This window comes from Entelurus aequoreus, linkage group LG06 (assembly GCF_033978785.1).
Source record: "Entelurus aequoreus isolate RoL-2023_Sb linkage group LG06, RoL_Eaeq_v1.1, whole genome shotgun sequence".
Lineage (NCBI taxonomy): Eukaryota > Metazoa > Chordata > Actinopteri > Syngnathiformes > Syngnathidae > Entelurus > Entelurus aequoreus.
The window spans coordinates 30,413,070-30,431,946 of record NC_084736.1 but is presented as its reverse complement, the minus strand read 5'-3'; positions in this window follow the sequence as shown (position 1 = coordinate 30,431,946).

Here is an 18,877-nt window from a genome sequence, read left to right as displayed (position 1 = left end):
GCGCGCTTCTAAACATTTGATCGCTTGCCCGTCCGTGCGTGTCACGTACGTAACTTTGGTTAAATATATAAGCTTTATGAACCTTGGGTTAGGTGAACGGTCCTTTGGGCTGAGTGATTGTGTGTGTTGTGCAGGTGTTTGAATTGTATTGGCGGGTTATATGGACGGGAGCTAGTAGCTAGTAGCTAGGAGCTAGCATAAAAAAAACCTAGGTGTTTTTATGAGGGATTAATTTGTGGAATATTAAATATAAGCCTGGTTGTGTTGTGGCTAATAGAGTATACATATGTCTGTTTATTTACTGTTGTAGTCATTCCCAGCTGAATATCAGATCCCACCCGCGCGCTTCCAAACATTTGATCGCTTGCCCGTACGTGCGTGTCACGTACGTAACTTTGGTTAAATATATAAGCTTTATGAACCTTGGGTTAGGTGAACGGTACTTTGGGCTGAGTGATTGTGTGTGTTGTGCAGGTGTTTGAATTGTATTGGCGGGTTATATGGACGGGAGCTAGTAGCTAGTAGCTAGGAGCTAGAATAAAAAAAAACTAGGTGTTTTTATGAGGGATTAATTTGTGGCATATTAAATATAAGCCTGGTTGTGTTGTGGCTAATAGAGTATATACTGTATATGTCTTGTGTTTATTTACTGTTGTAGTCATTCCCAGCTGAATATCAGGTCACCCCCGGCTCTCACAGCATCTTCCCTATCTGAATCGCTTCCACTCCCCACTAGTCCTTCACTTGCACTTTCCTCATCCACAAATCTTTCATCCTCGCTCAAATTAATGGGGAAATTGTCGCTTTCTCGGTCCGAATCGCTCTCACCTCTGGCCGCCATCACTGTAAACAATAGGAAACTTTGCGGAAATGTTCAACTGACTACGTCACGCTACTTCCGGTAGGGGCAAGGCTTTTTTTTGGCAGATACCAAAAGTTGCGATCTTTATCATCATTGTTCTCTACTAAATCCTTTCAGCAAAAATATGGCAATATCGCAAAATGGTCAAGTATGACACATAGAATAGATCTGCTATCCCCGTTTAAATAAAACAATTCATTTCAGTAGGCCTTTAAGTCTTTTCGATGCATGTTTTATCACAAAGATGTGCATTAATTGTCGACCTTCATAGGAACATCACTGCTCAAAAAAATGTGCTTACAAACGTGACTTTGAATCTTTAATGTCTTTTTTTGTCGTCCAACATCTCGCTCACAAAGTCAGCTTCCACCTTTGAGCGGTCCATCCTTTATCTGAACACGCTTCGGGTCCCTCGGCTGTCGGAGTCATTTGGCAAAGAACACGACAGGAATGAAAAGTGTACGACCACGGTACGGAAACGTGTTCGAGTCACTTTATTCATCTCTGTGAAACTTTTTTTTTAAAATTAATTCCAGAGCGTCAATGACCTTAGAGTCATATAACTTGGTATGTGACACATGCTAACTGTTCGCATGCTAATATTAGCTTGCTAGCATGCTGTCTTTTTGAGCGAGTTTTGCAATCGTTTACCCCAGAGTCACACTTTGCGATTTCGGAAAACACAAAAAAACTAAACACTTAACAATGTCAGAAAAGACAAAAAAAAAAGACAAAACCCATTACGATCTTAGGAAACACAAAAACATGCTGACTTTTTCCGCTATTTTTACTTGTTGTTCTCTAATTCCACAGCCGTACACCTTAAAGTCATAGACCTTGGTATGTGACACAGGCTAACTGTTCGCATGCTAACGTTAGCTTGCTGGCATGCTATCTTTTTTTAGCTAGTTTTGCAATCGTATACCCCAGAGTCATATAACTTGGGATGTGACACTTGTTAACTGTTAGCATTCAAACCTTAGCATGCTGGCAAGCTAACATTAGCATGCTTACTTTTTCAACTAATATTACACCTTTTTATCTACTTCCGCAGCCATACACCTTAGAGTCAAATAACTTGGTATGTGAAACAAGGTAACTGTTAAAATGATGACGTTAGCACACATGCTAAGTGTTAGCATTTTATGTTAGCATGATAATATTTTAGGCCAGCTCTGGAGCTCATTTTGTACACTAAATACGTTAATGTGGTTTAGTTTGGGAATACAAGCTCATCATTATTACCCTGCAGGAGAGACATTGATTGATTGATTGATTGATTGATTGATTGATTGATTGAGAAGTTTATTGACATCTTAAAGAATTGAACCCATGTATCCATCCATCCATCCATCTTCTTCCACTTATCCGAGGTCGGGTCGCGGGGGCAGCAGCCTAAGCAGGGAAGCCCAGACTTCCCTCTCCCGAGCCACTTCGTTCACCTCCTCCCGGGAGATCCCGAGGCGTTCCCAGGCCAGCCGGTAGAGATAGTCTTCCCAACGTGTCCTGGGTCTTCCCCGTGGCCTCCTACCGGTCGGACGTGCCCGAAACACCTCCCTAGGGAGGCGTTAGGGTGGCATCCTGACCAGATGCCCGAACCACCTCATCTGGCTCCTCTCGATGTGGAGGAGCAGTGGCTTTACTTTGAGCTCCCCCCGGATGAAAGAGCTTCTCACCCTATCTCTAAGGGAGAGCCCCGCCACCCGGCTTAGGAAAACTCATTTCGGCCGCTTGTACTCGTGATCTTGTGCTTTTGGTCATGACCCAAAGCTCATGACCATAGGTGAGGAAAGGAACGTAGATCGACCGGTAAATCGAGAGCTTTGTCTTCCGGCTCAGCTCCTTCTTCACCACAACGGATCGATACAGCGTCCGCATTACTGAAGACGCCGCACCGATCCGCCTGTCGATCTCACGATCCACTCTTCCCTCACTCGTGAACAAGACTCCGAGGTACTTGAACTCCTCCACTTGGGGCAAGATCCCCTCCCAAACCCGGAGATGGCACTCTACCCTTTTCCGGGCGAGAACCATGGACTCGGACTTGGAGGTGCTGATTCCCATCCCAGTCGCTTCACACTCGGCTGCGAACCGATCCAGTGAGAGCTGAAGATCTTGGCCAGATGAAGCCTTCAGGACCAAATCATCTGCAAATAGCAGAGACCTAATCCTGCAGCCACCAAACCAGATACCCTCAACGCCCTGACTGCACCTAGAAGTTCTGTCCATAAAGGTTATGAACAGAATCGGTGACAAAGGGCAGCCTTGGCGGAGTCCAACCCTCACTGGAAACGTGTCCGACTTACTGCCGGCAATGCGGACCAAGCTCTGACACTGATCGTACAGGGAGCGGACCACCACAATAAAACAGTCCGTTACCCCATACTCTCTGAGCACGCCCCACAGGACTTCCCGGGGTACACGGTCGAATGCCTTCTCCAAGTCCACAAAGCACATGTAGACTGGTTGGGCAAACTCCCATGCACCCTCAAGGACCCTGCCGAGAGTATAGAGCTGGTCCACAGTTCCACGACCAGGACGAAAACCACACTGTTCCTCCTGAATCCGAGGTTCGACTATCCGGCGTAGCCTCCTCTCCAGTACACCTGAATAGACCTTACCGTGTGATGCTTTAAAAAGGCAAATGGATGGCACAAAAATCCAAAAGGCTTGTTTCCATTGTGGTCCATTAAATATTCATCACATTTGATACATTCAATAATAAAAGATATATAACCTGTAACATGTATATAAAAAAATACGTAAAAAAAACTGGCAAGGGGCATATACACTGAGGAATGAGGAAATTTAATGAGAAAAATGTGAAATTCAACGACAAGATGAAATGTTGATAGTGACATTTAAATTGTTTTATGTTTTGTTCGTTTTAACAGGTGCCCTTCTTTCTGTGTAGACACAGAAAAACAGGGCAATGGGAATAAGCCAAGGTACATAAATATTTGCATAAATTCAGTATCTGGGTGTAAAGTAGGAATGTCTTTAGGGTTGTCTCGATACCAAAATATATTTTGATACTTTTCGATACTTTTCTAAATAAAGGGAACCACAAAAAATTGCATTATTGATTTATTTTAACAAAAAATCTTAGGGTACAACAAACATATGTTTATTATTACAATCAAATAACAATTTAGTCCTTAAATAAAATAGTGAACATACTAGACAACTTTTCTTTTAGTACTATGTAAACAAACAAAGGCTCCTAATTAGTATGCTGACATCAATCAATCAATCAATCAATCAATGTTTATTTATATAGCCCTAAATCACAAGTGTCTCAAAGGGCTTTACAAGCCACAACGACATCCTCGGTACAGAGCCCACATACGGGCAAGGAAAAACTCACCCCAGTGGGACGTCGGTGAATGACTATGAGAAACCTTGGAGAGGACCGCATATGTGGGTAACCCCCCCCCTCTAGGGGAGACCGAAAGCAACGGATGTCGAGTGGGTCTGACATAACATTGTGAAAGTCCAGTCCACAGTGGATCCAACACATCAGCGGGAGTCCAGTCCACAGCGGGGCCAACAGGAAACCATCCCGAGCGGAGATGGGTCAGCAGCGCAGAGATGTCCCCAACCGATGCACAGGCTAGTGGTCCACCCGGGGTCCCGACTCTGGACAGCCAGCACTTCATCCATGGCCACCGGACCTATGCAACTCCCCCTCGCAAGGGACAGGGGAGAAGAGGAGAGAAGAAAAGAAACGGCAGATCAACTGGTCTAAAAAGGGGGGGTCTATTTAAAGGCTAGATTATACAAATGAGTTTTAAGATGGGACTTAAATGCTTCTACTGAGGTAGCATCTCTAACTGTTACCGGGAGGGCATTCCAGAGTACTGGAGCCCGAATAGAAAACGCTCTATAGCCCGCAGACTTTTTTTTGGCTCTGGGAATCACTAATAAGCCGGAGTTCTTTGAACGCAGATTTCTTGTCGGGACATATGGTACAATACAATCGGCGAGATAGGCTGGAGCTAAACCGTGTAATATTTTATACGTAAGTAGTAAAACCTTAAAGTCGCATCTTAAGTGCACAGGAAGCCAGTGCAAGTGAGCCAGTATAGGCGTAATATGATCAAACTTTCTTGTTTTTGTCAGAAGCCTTGCAGCCGCATTTTGTACCAACTGTAATCTTTTAATGCTAGACATAGGGAGGCCCGAAAATAATACGTTACAGTAATCGAGACGAGACGTAACGAACGCATGAATAATGATCTCAGCGTCGCTAGTGGACAAGATGGAACGAATTTTAGCGATATTACGGAGATGAAAGAAGGCCGTTTTAGTAACACTCTTAATGTGTGACTCAAACGAGAGAGTTGGGTCGAAGATAATACCCAGATTCTTTACCGAGTCTCCTTGTTTAATTGTTTGGTTGTCAAATGTTAAGGTGGTATTATTAAATAGATGTTGGTGTCTAGCAGGACCGATAATCAGCATTTCCGTTTTCTTAGCGTTGAGTTGCAAAAAGTTAGCGGACATCCATTGTTTAATTTCATTAAGACACGCCTCCAGCTGACTACAGTCCGGCGTGTTGGTCAGCTTTAGGGGCATGTAGAGTTGAGTGTCATCAGCATAACAGTGAAAGCTAACACCGTACTTGCGTATGATGTCACCCAGCGGCAGCATGTAAATACTAAAGAGTGCAGGGCCAAGAACCGAACCCTGGGGAACTCCGCACGTTACCTTGACATAGTCCGAGGTCACATTGTTATGGGAGACGCACTGCATCCTGTCAGTAAGATAAGAGTTAAACCAAGACAAGGCTAAGTCTGACATATGCAGTAACATATGCGTGGAGAAGCGGGGACCGAAGTACATACGGAGAAGCGAAGTACCACTTCTCCAGGGAAGTGGAGAAAGCTAAATCTGTGTACTCTAACCGTCTACAGGAACAGTTCCGCTCCAATGATTCTGCGGCAGTTTGGAGAGGTCTGAGGGCCCTTACGAACTATAAGCCCAAAACCCCCCAGGCCCTGAATGACCGGACTCTCGCCCAGGGCCTCAACACACATCACTGTCGTCATGAACGGCCTTCAGCTCTTCAAAGCCATGCTCCCCCCACCATCTCCCCCCCCCCACCCCACCCCCCACCAATGCCAGCACTTCATTAAAGGAGTTAAAGGACTCAAAGGACTCCAATGACATCACAGGACTCCAAAAACATCATAAGACTGTAAAGACCCTCTCCATCAAAGAAGAGGATGTACGCCGGCAGTTCTTGAAGCTGAATACGCGGAAGACCCCCGGGCCGGACGGTGTCTCACCCTCCACTCTCAGACACTGTGCGGACCAGCTGGCTCCTGTCTTCACTGACATTTTTAACACCTCTCTGGAGCTATGCCGCGTGCCGTCCTGCTTTAAGACCTCTACCATTGTCCCTGTCCCCAAGAAAGCACGGATCACAGGACTAAATGACTACAGGCCGGTCGTGCTGACGTCTGTGGTCATGAAGTCCTTTGAGCGCTTGGTCCTGCCCCACCTCAAGGACATCACCGCCCCCCCCTCCTGGACCCACTGCAGTTTGCCTACACAGCCAACAGGTCTGTGGATGATGCAGTGAACCTGGCCCTCCACTTCATCCTGGAGCATCTGGACTCCCCAGGAACCTACGCTAGGATCCTGTTTGTGGACTTCAGCTCTGCCTTCAACACCATCCTCCCTGGACTGCTACGAGACAAGCTCTACAAGCTCAGCGTGCCCGACTCCCTCTGCAGTTGGATTAATGACTTCTTGACAGACCGATGACAGCACGTACGGCTGGGGAAGATGGTCTCGGACAGTCGAACCACAAACACTGGTACTCCTCAGGGCTGTGTACTCGCCCCCTGGCTCTTCTCCCTGTATACAAACTGCTGCACCTCCAGTCACCAATCCGTAAAACTGCTCAAATTTGCGGATGACACCACCCTCATCGGGCTCATCTCAAATGGCGATGAGTCCGCCTACAGGAGAGAGGTGGACCGGCTGACGTCCTGGTGCAGCCTCAACAACCTGGAGCTGAACGCCCAGAAAACAGTGGAGATGATCATGGACTTCAGGAAAGTCACATCCCCACCATCCCCCCTCACCCTGATTGACTCTCCCACCCCCGTCCCCATTGTGGACTCCTTCCGTTTCTTGGGCACCACCATCACCCAGGACCTCAAGTGGGAGCTGACCATCAGCTCCCTCATCAAGAAGGCCCAGCAGAGTATGTACTTCCTGCGGCAGCCGAGGAAACTTAAGGTGCCGACCGAGATGCTGGTGTAGTTTTACTCAGCCATCATAGAGTCCATCCTGACCTCCTCCATCACAGTGTGGTTCCCCGGCGCCACAGTCCAGGATAAGAATAGACTGCAGCGCATCGTACGTGCTGCTGAGAAGTTGATTGGCTGCAAGCTCCCATCCCTCCAGGACTTGTTCTCCTCCAGGACCAGGAGGCGTGTGGGTCGGATCACAGCTGACTCTTCTCACCCTGGACACACACTATTCTCCCCTCTCCCCTCAGGCAGGAGACTACGCTCCATCCAGACCCACACCTCCTTTTCCCCTCGGCCATCAGGCAAATGAACAATAACTCCTAACAGCAGCTCCTTGAATTCCTTGAATCCCTTCTAAGTCTATCTGATAGCTCAGTCACAGCTCTTTTTATTACCAAATATGTGTTATATGTGTTTTATGTCGCACGTTTGCACCAAGAAAAATTCCTAGTTTGTGAACCCGTTCTCAAACAATGGCAATAAAACTATTCTGATTCTGATTCTGATATTAATTCTATTATTTTGTCAAAATGATTAAGGACAAGTGGTAAAACATTAATTATTAATCTACTTGTTCATTTACTGTTAATATCTGCTTACTTTCTCTTTTAACATGTTCTATCTACACTTCTCTTAAAATGTCATAATCACTTATTATTCTGTTGTTTGATACTTTACATTCGTTTTGGATGATACCACAAATTTAGGTATCAATTTTATACCAAGTAGTTACAAGATCATACATTGGTCATATTCAAAGTCCTCATGTGTCCAGGGACGTATTTCCTGACTTTATAAACATACTATACATTTTAAAAAAAAAGGAAAAAGATTTTTTGACGATAAAAAATATCGATGTAATCATAGTAGTATCGACTAGATACGTTATTGTACTTGGTATCATTAAAGTGGATCCACCCATGGCATTTGTTTACATTCAGGGGTGCTAACTTGCTGTTAGCTATTGTATCCTCCTACGGTGTGTAGTGTAGCATGTTTCGCTATTCCTCGTCCTCCAGTGATAATGCTACTTGTAAATAAATGATAAATGGGTTATACTTGTATAGCACTTTTCTACCTTCAAGATACTCAAAGCGCTTTGACAGTATTTCCACATTCACCCATTCACACACACATTCACACACTGATGGCGGGAGCTGCCATGCAAGGTGCAAACCAGCACCCATCAGGAGCTGTAAGAAACATACTTTATTTGTCGCCATGGAGACCAGGATTAGTGATTTAGAAGTAGCTAAAACACTGCCTGTCAGGCTTGGTCAAAAGATAGGACTCAGATGCAGAGTAGGGACTAATTTGGCAGGCTTTTATTTTGAAAGCTTCCTTTCACCTCCAGAGTCTGGGCAATTCAATATAGGCTATAACTAAACTAGTCTGCGAAAAAGGTTCCAAAAAAAAGGAACAACCGAAAATCACTCCGAAAGGAGAACATCTGTCATGTCTGTGTTAATCATGTTTTTGTTTTGCTTGGTTTTTGGACTCTTTTTTTAGTTCCTGGTTTCACTTCCTTGTTTTGTTTGGTTTCCATGGTCACCCATTAGTTTCCACCTGTCATGTCACGCACCTGTTTCACATTTTGAGTCACGTACCTGTTGTTAATCATGTCTGTGTTATTTAAGTCAATTGTTTTTCTGTTGTTCGTCCTGGCGACCTCGCACTTTTTCATCCCTCTACTTCATGTCATGTCACAGTTCTTTGCCAAGTAAGTTTTGTTCATTTACTTCACCCTTGCTCCTGATGGGTGCTGGTAGCGCCTTGCATGGCAGCTCCCTCCATGAGTGTGTGAATGTGTGTGTGAATGGGTGAATGTGGAAATACTGTCAAAGCGCTTTGAGTACCTTGAAGGTAGAAAAGCGCTATACAAGTATAACCCATTTACCATTTTACCATTTATGCCACAGTTAGTGTTTTTGTTTTATTGTTCATAGTTTCTGCCTTTGTGCAAGTTTTGTGTTTATACCCAAGTTTTGTATTTCCGCCTTTGTGCTCGCCTTTTGTTTCCATAGTCAAGTTTTTACCTCCGTTGTGAGCGCTTTTTGTTTATTCCTTTTTTATTGTTAAAATTAAACATGTATTTAAATTCACGTCTTGCACGCGCCAATTTTCTGTTGCCTTCTGGGAGAACAAACCACGCCATAGACCCAGTCATGACAAAAACACAAAAACAATAACAAACTATACTTGGCGCCGTACATTCTATTAAATTTATTATAAACAAAAAAAATTTCCAACAGGAGGAAAAAACAATGGCTATGAAACTTCTACACTGTCTCTAATCTAATAAAGGTTAACAAAGAATGTCACTGAAAAAGATGAGGAAAAGGAAGAACTGTAAGAAAAACTGAAAATTCACCACTTCGGCTAAAAAACTAAATAACACACAAACCACTCTGCTGAGGAGGAGAAAAAGACAACTCAAAATATCAATGAAGGAATTCAGGATCAAGGTATTCAAACACGAGACGAGGCAAGGCACTACCAGGACGCTAGAGAGGCACGAATAAACGAGAAAATCTGGCACAGAACAAAGGGAGGCATGGGCTTATAAAACACATGAGGCTAATGGGGAACAGGTGGAAACAATCAGGGGTCAGGGATGACGTCAGACTGATGACACAAAACGAAGGGCAAGTGACCTGAAACGAGAGGAGTTACTTTTCAAACTAAAACATGCAATTCACAAGACAGAAGAAACCAAGACAAGACATCCCTCACCGCGGTGTGACACTGCCGACAGCGGATGGATGTTAGCTGCTAGCTAGCTAGCTAGCCATGTCTTAAAGCACCTCTTCCCGAGGGCGTTTCAGTGTTATAACTTCACCTTTATCTTTAGTTTTTAAGCCAAAATGCGTCCATTCTCCCTTTTCTGTCTACACTCTGTGTCTGCTTGTAAGTACTCCGTGTGTGTGTGCTGCCGAACATGCTCCTCTGCTCGTAAAACCAGCAATGTCACGACGTGACTTCGACGCGGGCGCGGGGGGGTGCAGGACCGGTACGTTTAAGAGACTGTACAGTACCGAAAATGATTCATTAGTATCGCGGTACTATACTAGTACCGGTGTCATGGGGCGTGCACAATCAGCTGCTCCTTCGTCTGCACGTGCCGCAGGACACGCCCATACACACTCTGCTTCTGCTGCCACACACCAGCACATCTGTGCGCAATCATCAACCGACACACCTGCTGCTGATGACATCACTCCTCATAAAAGCCAGCGTGTCCAGAGAACCAACGCTGGAACGTAGTCTCTGCTTGCAGTAAGCTTTCGTCTCTGGCTCCTCACCTTTGTTTGCTCGCTCCTTGTGACCTTCGACCCTTGTGCTCATTTGTTTCTTGTTTTCCCCAGTATTCCCTCCGTCGCCTTGGAAGTGAGCAGTGCGCCTCACTTCTCTGGACCCCTCTGGATTTTGATTTGCCTCCCTCGATCCTCGACCCCCACTTTGGACTTGGACCTCTGGACGCCCCTCTCAGCCCCACGGACCCCCTACCTGCCTCGCCCTACTGAACTTGTCACCTTCTCACTCAACACGCACTTACAACAACCACTGGTAAATATTCATTGTAACGCTTCACATAGTCCTGCAAACATACACAGTAGCATACACACTCCACCACATCATCAAGCTCTAAATAAACTATTGAGCTTATTCTTGTTGCTGTGTCGTCTCCTTCCCCGTCGAACACAACAGTACGTTCCAGCCATGTCGGAACCGGACGGCACAAGCAGACCCAAGTCCGCGTCCCTTCCTCGACCCCCCACGGCTCCTAACCTCACGGCCATGCACGCTGAGATTCAGGCCCACCACGCTCGATTTTCGAGCCTAGAGAACAAGCTTGATGTCGCCTTCGCTAGCCTGCTGGCTAGACTGGAAAGCCTTAGTCCAAGCCCTGCTCCTCCACCTGTGCCGAATTACAGTGCTCCGGCAGCCGCCACCTCCTGGAGCCCCTCAAACCCCCGGGAACCCAAGATCTCCAGTCCCAGTCCCTTTGAGGGGGATTTTGAACTTTGTCGAGTTTTTTTGGTTCAGTGTGAACTCATTTTTAAGCACCAACCATCTCGCTATGCTTCTGATGGAGCGAAGATTGCATTTGTGTTTTCATTACTCTCTGGACAGGCTCTCAAGTGGGCCACCGCAGCAGTAGACAAGACTTTGGGGCTGAGCACCAACTATGCTGCTTTTCGAGCGGAGTTCCAGGCTGTGTTCGATCACCCCGTGGACGGGGGGATGCTGCTTCACGACTGCACTCCATCCGACAGGGTTCCCGCTCGGTTGCGGCCTACACTCTTGAGTTCCGCTCTCTGGCGGCCGACAGCGAGTGGGGAGACAAGGCGCTCCAGAGTGCATTCAGGAGAGGACTGAGTGACGAAATCAAGGACGGTTTGCTGAGAGACCGACCTACCTCGTGTCGAGCCCTCATCGACCTGGCTCTCTTATTCGACCAAAGACTCAGTGAACGAGCAGCAGAGAGAGCGCAGGCTTCTGCTAGTTTTCCAGCTAGCTCATCTCCGAGACCCAAGTTTCGACCTGTCGACCACGCCGCCGTGTTTCGGCCTACACCTCCGTACATGCCAGCAGCAACTGTGGAACCCATGCAGTTGGGCAGGTCACGCCTAGAGGCAGCAGAGAGGGAAAGGAGATTCAGGCAGCATCTCTGCCTCTACTGCGGACTGGCAGGTCACCCCATCCGGAGCTGCCCGACGAGGCCAAAAGACCAGGCTCGCCACCAAGGGGGTTCCTGGTGAGCCACACAACTGTTCCCCAAATCAAGAGAGACCCAGGCATTCTCTTTCCTGCATCCCTGTCATGGAGCTCTAGGACTCTGACCGTGGGGGCCTACCTGGATTCAGGAGCAGACGAAAGTTTCATGGATCACGAGTTTGCTCGCCAAGCAGGAATAACCCTCATTCCACTGGAGACTTTCCTGCCGGCACAAGCTCTGGATGGACATCCCCTCGGTCCCATCAAGCACAGCACCGAACCCCTGTCTCTGACCCTCTCGGGGAATCACACCGAGACCATCAGCCTCTGGGTGCTCGACGCTCCCGTCGCCTCGCTTGTCCTCGGGCGATCTTGGCTTCGACAGCACGACCCTCACATATCCTGGTCCACGGGCAAGGTCCTTGCATGGAGCACTGCCTGCCACGCTAACTGCCTAAGGTCGGCAGTTCCCCCAGGGCCAAGCCCACCTCACCTCCCACTGATCTCTCCTGTGTTCCCGCTGCTTATCATGACCTTTCAGCGGTATTTGACAAGGTACGTGCGCTGTCTCTACCCCCGCATAGACCTTATGACTGCGCTATCGACCTGATTCCCAACGCTGTCCTTCCCTCCAGCAGACTTTACAATCTATCTTTACCAGAGAAGAAGGCCATGAAGGACTACATCACTGAATCCCTTGCCTCAGGTATCCTCACCCCCTCCAAGTCCCCGGTGGCAGCAGGCTTCATCTTCGTGGGAAAGAAGGACGGTTCCTTGAGGCCTTGCATTGACTACAGACAATTAAACTGCATTACCATCAAGAATAAATATCCCCTACCCCTGCTGAGCTCATCTTTTGAGCCCCTTGCTCCTGCCACTATTTTCACCAAGCTTGATCTCCGAAATGCCTATCACCTGGTGCGAATCAAAGAGGGTAATGAATGGAAAACGGCCTTCAACACCCATCTCGGACACTTCGAGTACAAGGTGATGCCATTCGGCCTTACTAATGCACCGGCTGTTTTCCAGGCCCTCGTCAATGATGTTTTACGGGACATGTTGGACCATTTCGTTGTTGTGTACCTTGATGACATTTTGATTTTTTCCCAGAACCTGCAGGAGCACCAACGGCATGTCCGTCTGGTCCTCCAACGCCTGCTGGAGAACAGATTGTTCGTCAAAGCAGAAAAGTGTGAGTTTCACGCACCTTCAGTGGGATTCTTGGGATTTGTTGTTGAGAAGGGCCACATAAGATCGGACCCTAAGAAGATTGAGGCGGTACTGGAGTGGCCCCAAACCACCACCCGTACGGAACTAAGACGGTTCCTGGGATTTGCCGGATTTTTTCGACATTTCATCAGGGATTTCAGCAAGGTAGCTGCACCTCTCCACACACTCACTTCTACCAGTATTCCTTTTCTGTGGACCAGGGAGGCCAGTGAGGCTTTTAGAAGATTGAAGAGGAGTTTTGTCTCTGCCCCGGTCCTCGTCCATCCTGACACGGACAACTCCTTCATCGTGGAGGTGGACGCGTCGGATTCTGGGATTGGAGCAGTGCTCTCCCAACGCTCCCGTAAGGACAATCTTGTACACCCTTGTACATTCTTTTCTAGGCGCCTCTCTCCAGCTGAACGGAATTACGATGCCGGTAACCGAGAACTACTAGCTGTTCATGAGGCCTTGGCAGAGTGGAGACACTGGTTGGAGGGAGCGAAACACCAGTTTCAGGTCTTGACGGACCATCGCAACCTGCTCCACATTCGTTCCGCCAGGAGGCTTAACGACCGTCAGGCTCGCTGGGCCAATTTTTTTAGCCGTTTTGATTATACGCTCTCATTTAGGCCAGGCTCCAGGAACACAAAGGCCGCCGCCCTCTCCCGGCAGTTCTCCGAGGAGCCAACTTGTTCGCCTACGGCAGAACCCATCCTTCCTCCTGCCCGGATAGTGGGCATGGTCACTTGGGAGGTGGAGGAACAGATAAAGACCGCCCTGTGGTCTAATCCGGCAGCAGGTGGCGGCCCGCCCAACAAGCTGTTTGTTCCCCGTGAGTTCCGATCTAAGGTGCTGGATTGGGGGCATTCCAGCATCTTCTCCTGCCATCCGGGGTTTCAACGCTCGGTATCCTTCATCCGACGACGGTTCTGGTGGCCGTCTATGGCTTCAGACACCCGTGAGTTTATCGCCGCTTGTACAACATGCTCCCGCAATAAAGCTTCCCACAGACCTCCAGCGGGCCTCCTGTGCCCACTACCTGTCCCCGGCCGTCCCTGGTCCCACATCGCATTGGACTTCGTGACAGGATTCCCAGTGTCCCGAGGTAACACTACTATCCTTACCATTGTCGATCGATTCTCGAAGGCTGCACATTTTGTTCCCCTCCCCAAGCTTCCCTCCTCCTCCGAGACTGCTGACCTCCTTGCTCTACACATTGTAAAACACGGTATCCCGGTGGATATTGTTTCAGATCGTGGTCCCCAGTTCACTTCCCGGGTGTGGCAATCGTTTTGCAAGGGGATTGGGGCTACGGTCAGTCTCACCTCTGGGTATCATCCCCAGAGCAACGGTCAAGCGGAGAGGGCCAACCAATGCGTGGAGACCATGTTGCGTTGTGTTGCCGCTCGCCAGCCTGCCTCCTGGAGCAAGTACTTGCCATGGGTCGAGTATGCTTATAACTCCATGAAGAGCTCGGCCACCGGCATATCTCCCTTTGAGTGTTCCCTAGGATATCAGCCTCCTATGTTTTCCCAACAGGAGGTCGAAGCAGCAGTTCCGTCCACTCGAGCCCACATCAAACGCTGCCATAAAATTTGGAGGACCGCCCGGGATGCACTCTTGAAAGCCTCTGAAAGGATGCGCCATAGTGCTAACAGGCGCCGCATCCCGGCACCATCATACCAACCTGGACAACAGGTGATGTTATGCGCCAAGGACCTCCATCTCCAGGTACCCTCCCGGAAATTGGCACCTCGATATGTCGGGCCTTTTTCTGTGGAGGCCATTATCAATCCTGCCTCCATTAGACTGTCTCTCCCGCCTTCTCTTAAGAGGCATCCCGTGTTCCATGTGTCACAGATCAAACCTGTAGCAGAGAGCTCTTTTTCACCTCCTGCCCCTACCCCTCCCCCTCCTAGGATCCTCGAGAGTGGTGACCCAGTATGGTCAGTCAAGGAGATCCTCAGGGTTCGTCGGCAAGGTAGGGGACTAGTGTACCTAGTAGACTGGGAGGGCTATGGACCAGAGGACCGATCATGGGTACCGGCCTCCTATCTTGCGGACCCCTCTCTGTTGGAGGATTTCTACCGGGCTCACCCTGAGGCTCCCCGTAGCTCGTCAGGAGCCTCGCAAAAGGAGGGGGGCACTGTCATGGGGCGTGCACAATCAGCTGCTCCTTCGTCTGCACGTGCCGCAGGACACGCCCATACAAACTCTGCTTCTGCTGCCACACACCAGCACAGCTGTGCGCAATCATTAACCGACACACCTGCTGCTGATGACATCACTCCTCATAAAAGCCAGCGTGTCCAGAGAACCAACGCTGGAACGTAGTCTCTGCTTGCAGTAAGCTTTCGTCTCTGGCTCCTCACCTTTGTTTGCTCGCTCCTTGTGACCTTCGACCCTTGTGCTCATTTGTTTCTTGTTTTCCCCAGTATTCCCTCCGTCGCCTTGGAAGTGAGCAGTGCGCCTCACTTCTCTGGACCCCTCTGGATTCTGATATGCCTCTCTCGATCCTCGACCCCCACTTTGGACTTGGACCTCTGGACACCCCTCTCAGCCCCACGGACCCCCGCTTGTTTCACGGACTCCCCTACCTGCCTCGCCCTACTGAACTGGTCACCTTCTCACTCAACACGCACTTACAACAACCACTGGTAAATATTCATTGTAACGCTTCACATAGTCCTGCAAACATACACAGTAGCATACACACTCCACCACATCATCAAGCTCTAAATAAACTATTGAGCTTATTCTTGTTGCTGTGTCGTCTCCTTCCCCGTCGAACATAACAACCGGTATACTGTACGACCCTGGACTGATCTAATAACAGGTTTTCGGAGTGGAATATTCAAAATGGCCGACTGAATTTGTGGCATTTTGTGCTGTTTAGAGGGTATTTTCACATACTTTGCTGGTTTTAAATACAATTGGATATGGTTTAATGGATACAATGAAACACAATCAAGAATATAAATTCAAGGTTTTTGTCCACTCGACTGCTACTTTAAGAGGAAGCCCAATAAAGACTGTTAGGATTCAAGTCTTGGTCTATTTTTCAGTAAACCGGCAAGTGCATATGAAAAATTGAAGCCTCCAGGGCAGCACGGGTGACGTAGAGAAATGTCTCGTGTCAGCAGTCAGACGTACAATATGCAAGGAAAAAAAGATGAAATAAACAACAGCACCCAGGGTCTGACTGGGCTTATACCTCCCGACTCCCAAAAGCTCAAATTTCTCGAAAACAACAGCCTCCGTCCTGTAATGTAAAAAAAAAAAAAAAAAAAAAGTATTTTCAAACAGATCCTGGTTTTGTTTGGTTTTCAGATCTCTCCTTTTTTGTTGGTCCCTCGTTCAATTTCTCTCTTTTCCTCCCTCCTTTCTGTGACTGTCAGCCGGCTGCCGCCTGCCGTACTCCCTGGGGGTTACAGTACAAGTGTTTTTGATTTGTAGCCAGGGTAAAGATGCATCCGACAGCAGCCGCTGTGTGTCTGTCACTCCTGCTTTCTCTCTCTCACACACACAAACACACACACACACACAGGTGGAAAGCAAGGTGTTGTCTTGTTTCGTATCAGGAAAGAAATGTATTGGAAAAAGTGACAGAACGATCCCACCACTTCATGTTTTGATTACGATCTATTTCATTAAGCTTCCATTGAATGAGTTAATAACAAAATAAATGACTAGTAAATATGTGTATTATAATAAAAAGCTCAGGTGCTTGAATATTTTACATGAGGGCCATTCGTTCATTCATCCCCCGCACCTTCATTCTACCTTTCCCTTGTTAATATCAACCGCTCCAAAGCCCAGTCATCCATGTATGCATGTTTGCGGAAACGTCCCCCGCACTTTTTGTCCACTTTTAAACCGTCCGGAAAAATAATGCTACGCTATTGAATGGAGACAAGTCAAACATTAGCGCCAGGCGGAAAAACGGTCTGTCCGTTCGGATCGCTCTCAAGCCCATGGATTGAATTCTTGAGAACCTGAACAAGTCAGATGCAAGATAAAAGGGAGTTGGCCTTCGCACGGCAATATTAATCAGGAACTATTAAGACAAAATAAAAAAAATCCAAACATGACGAGCCAATTGGTCCATATGCCCATATCTGACTTAAAAAAATAAAACAATAAAACACATTATTTTACTCCAACTCGAACTGAAATCATGTTTTTAAAGTTTGAAAATGATATTATAAATTTTTTTAAATAAAATTGTGAAGCGGGCCTGCCTTGAGAGACCGGTTAAAAACATTTTACACTTATAAGTAAACTTTGGTTATACCTAAAGTTATGCTCAAATCCAGGCAGCATAAGGTAAGACCTATAGACATGTTATGTTTTCTGAGGGTAAGCTTACTCTTTAATGCATTAAGGGGTGGAGAGGGGTGAATTTATCCAGGACTAGCTGCAGTGTGCTCAAACAACCGCCAGATAGCATCGGTGAGCACCTTTATTCTACCTTTCACTTAATTACATCAACCGCTCCATAGCCAAATCATCCATGTATCCATGCTTGCGGACAGGTCCCCTGCACTTTTTGTCCACTTTTCACCGTCTGAAAAGACGGTATAGCTCGGTTGGTAGAGTGGCCGTGCCAGCAACTTGAGGGTTCCAGGTTCGATCCCCGCTTTCATCATCCTAGTCACTGCCGTTGTGTCCTTGGGCAAGACACTTTACCCACCTGCTCCCAGTGCCACCCACACTGGTTTAAATGTAACTTAGATATTGGGTTTCACTATGTAAAGCGCTTTGAGTCACTGGAGAAAAAGCGCTATATAAATGTAATTCACTTCACTTCATAATGTTACGCTATTTAAAGGAGACGAGTCAAACATTAGCGCCAGGCGGAAAAACGGTCGCTCGGGTTGAAGACTGTCCCTTGGGACCGCTCGCAATCTCACTTTTCAACATCCGAAAAAATAATGTTAGGCTATTCAATGGAGACAAGTCAAACATTAGCGCCTGGCGGAAAAACAATCGCTCGGGTTGAAGACTGTCCCTTCGGACCGCTCGCAAGCTCACATTTTGTCCACTTTTCACCGTCCGAAAAAATTATGTTACGATATTGAATGGAGACGAGTCAAAATTTAGCGCCTGGTGGAAAAACACTTGCTCAGGGTGTAGACTGTCCCTTCGGACCGCTTACAAGCTCACTTTTTGTCCACTTTTCACGGTCCAAAAAAATAATTTTACGCTATTGAATGGAGGCAAGTCAAACATTAGCCCCAGGCGGAAAAGTGGTCGCTCGGGTTGAAGACTGTCCCTTCGGACCGCTCGCAAGCTCACTTTTTGTCCACTTTTCACCGTCCGAAAAAATAACGTTGCGCTATTGAATGGAGACAAGTCAAACATTAGCGCCAGGTGGACAAACGGTCGCTCGGGTTGAAGACTGTCCCTTGGGACCACTCACAATCTCACTTTTCACCATCCGAAAAAATAATGTTACGCTATTGAATGGAGACAAGTCAAACATTAGCGCCAGCCGGAAAAACGGTCGCTCGGGTCAAAGACTGTCCCTTCGGACCGCTCGCAAGCTCACCGTTTGTCCACTTTCCACCATCCGAAAAAATAATGTTATGCTATTGAATGGAGACAAGTCAAAATTTGGCGCCAGGTGGAAAAAATGGTCGCTCAAGTTGAAGACTGTCCCTTCGGACCGCTCGCAAGCTCACTTTTTGTCCACTTTTCACCGTCTGAGAAAATAATGTTACGCTATTGAATGGAGACAAGTCAAACATTAGCGCAAGTCGAAAAAAAGTCGCTCGGGTTGAAAACTGTCCCTACGGACCGCTCCTAAGCTCACTGT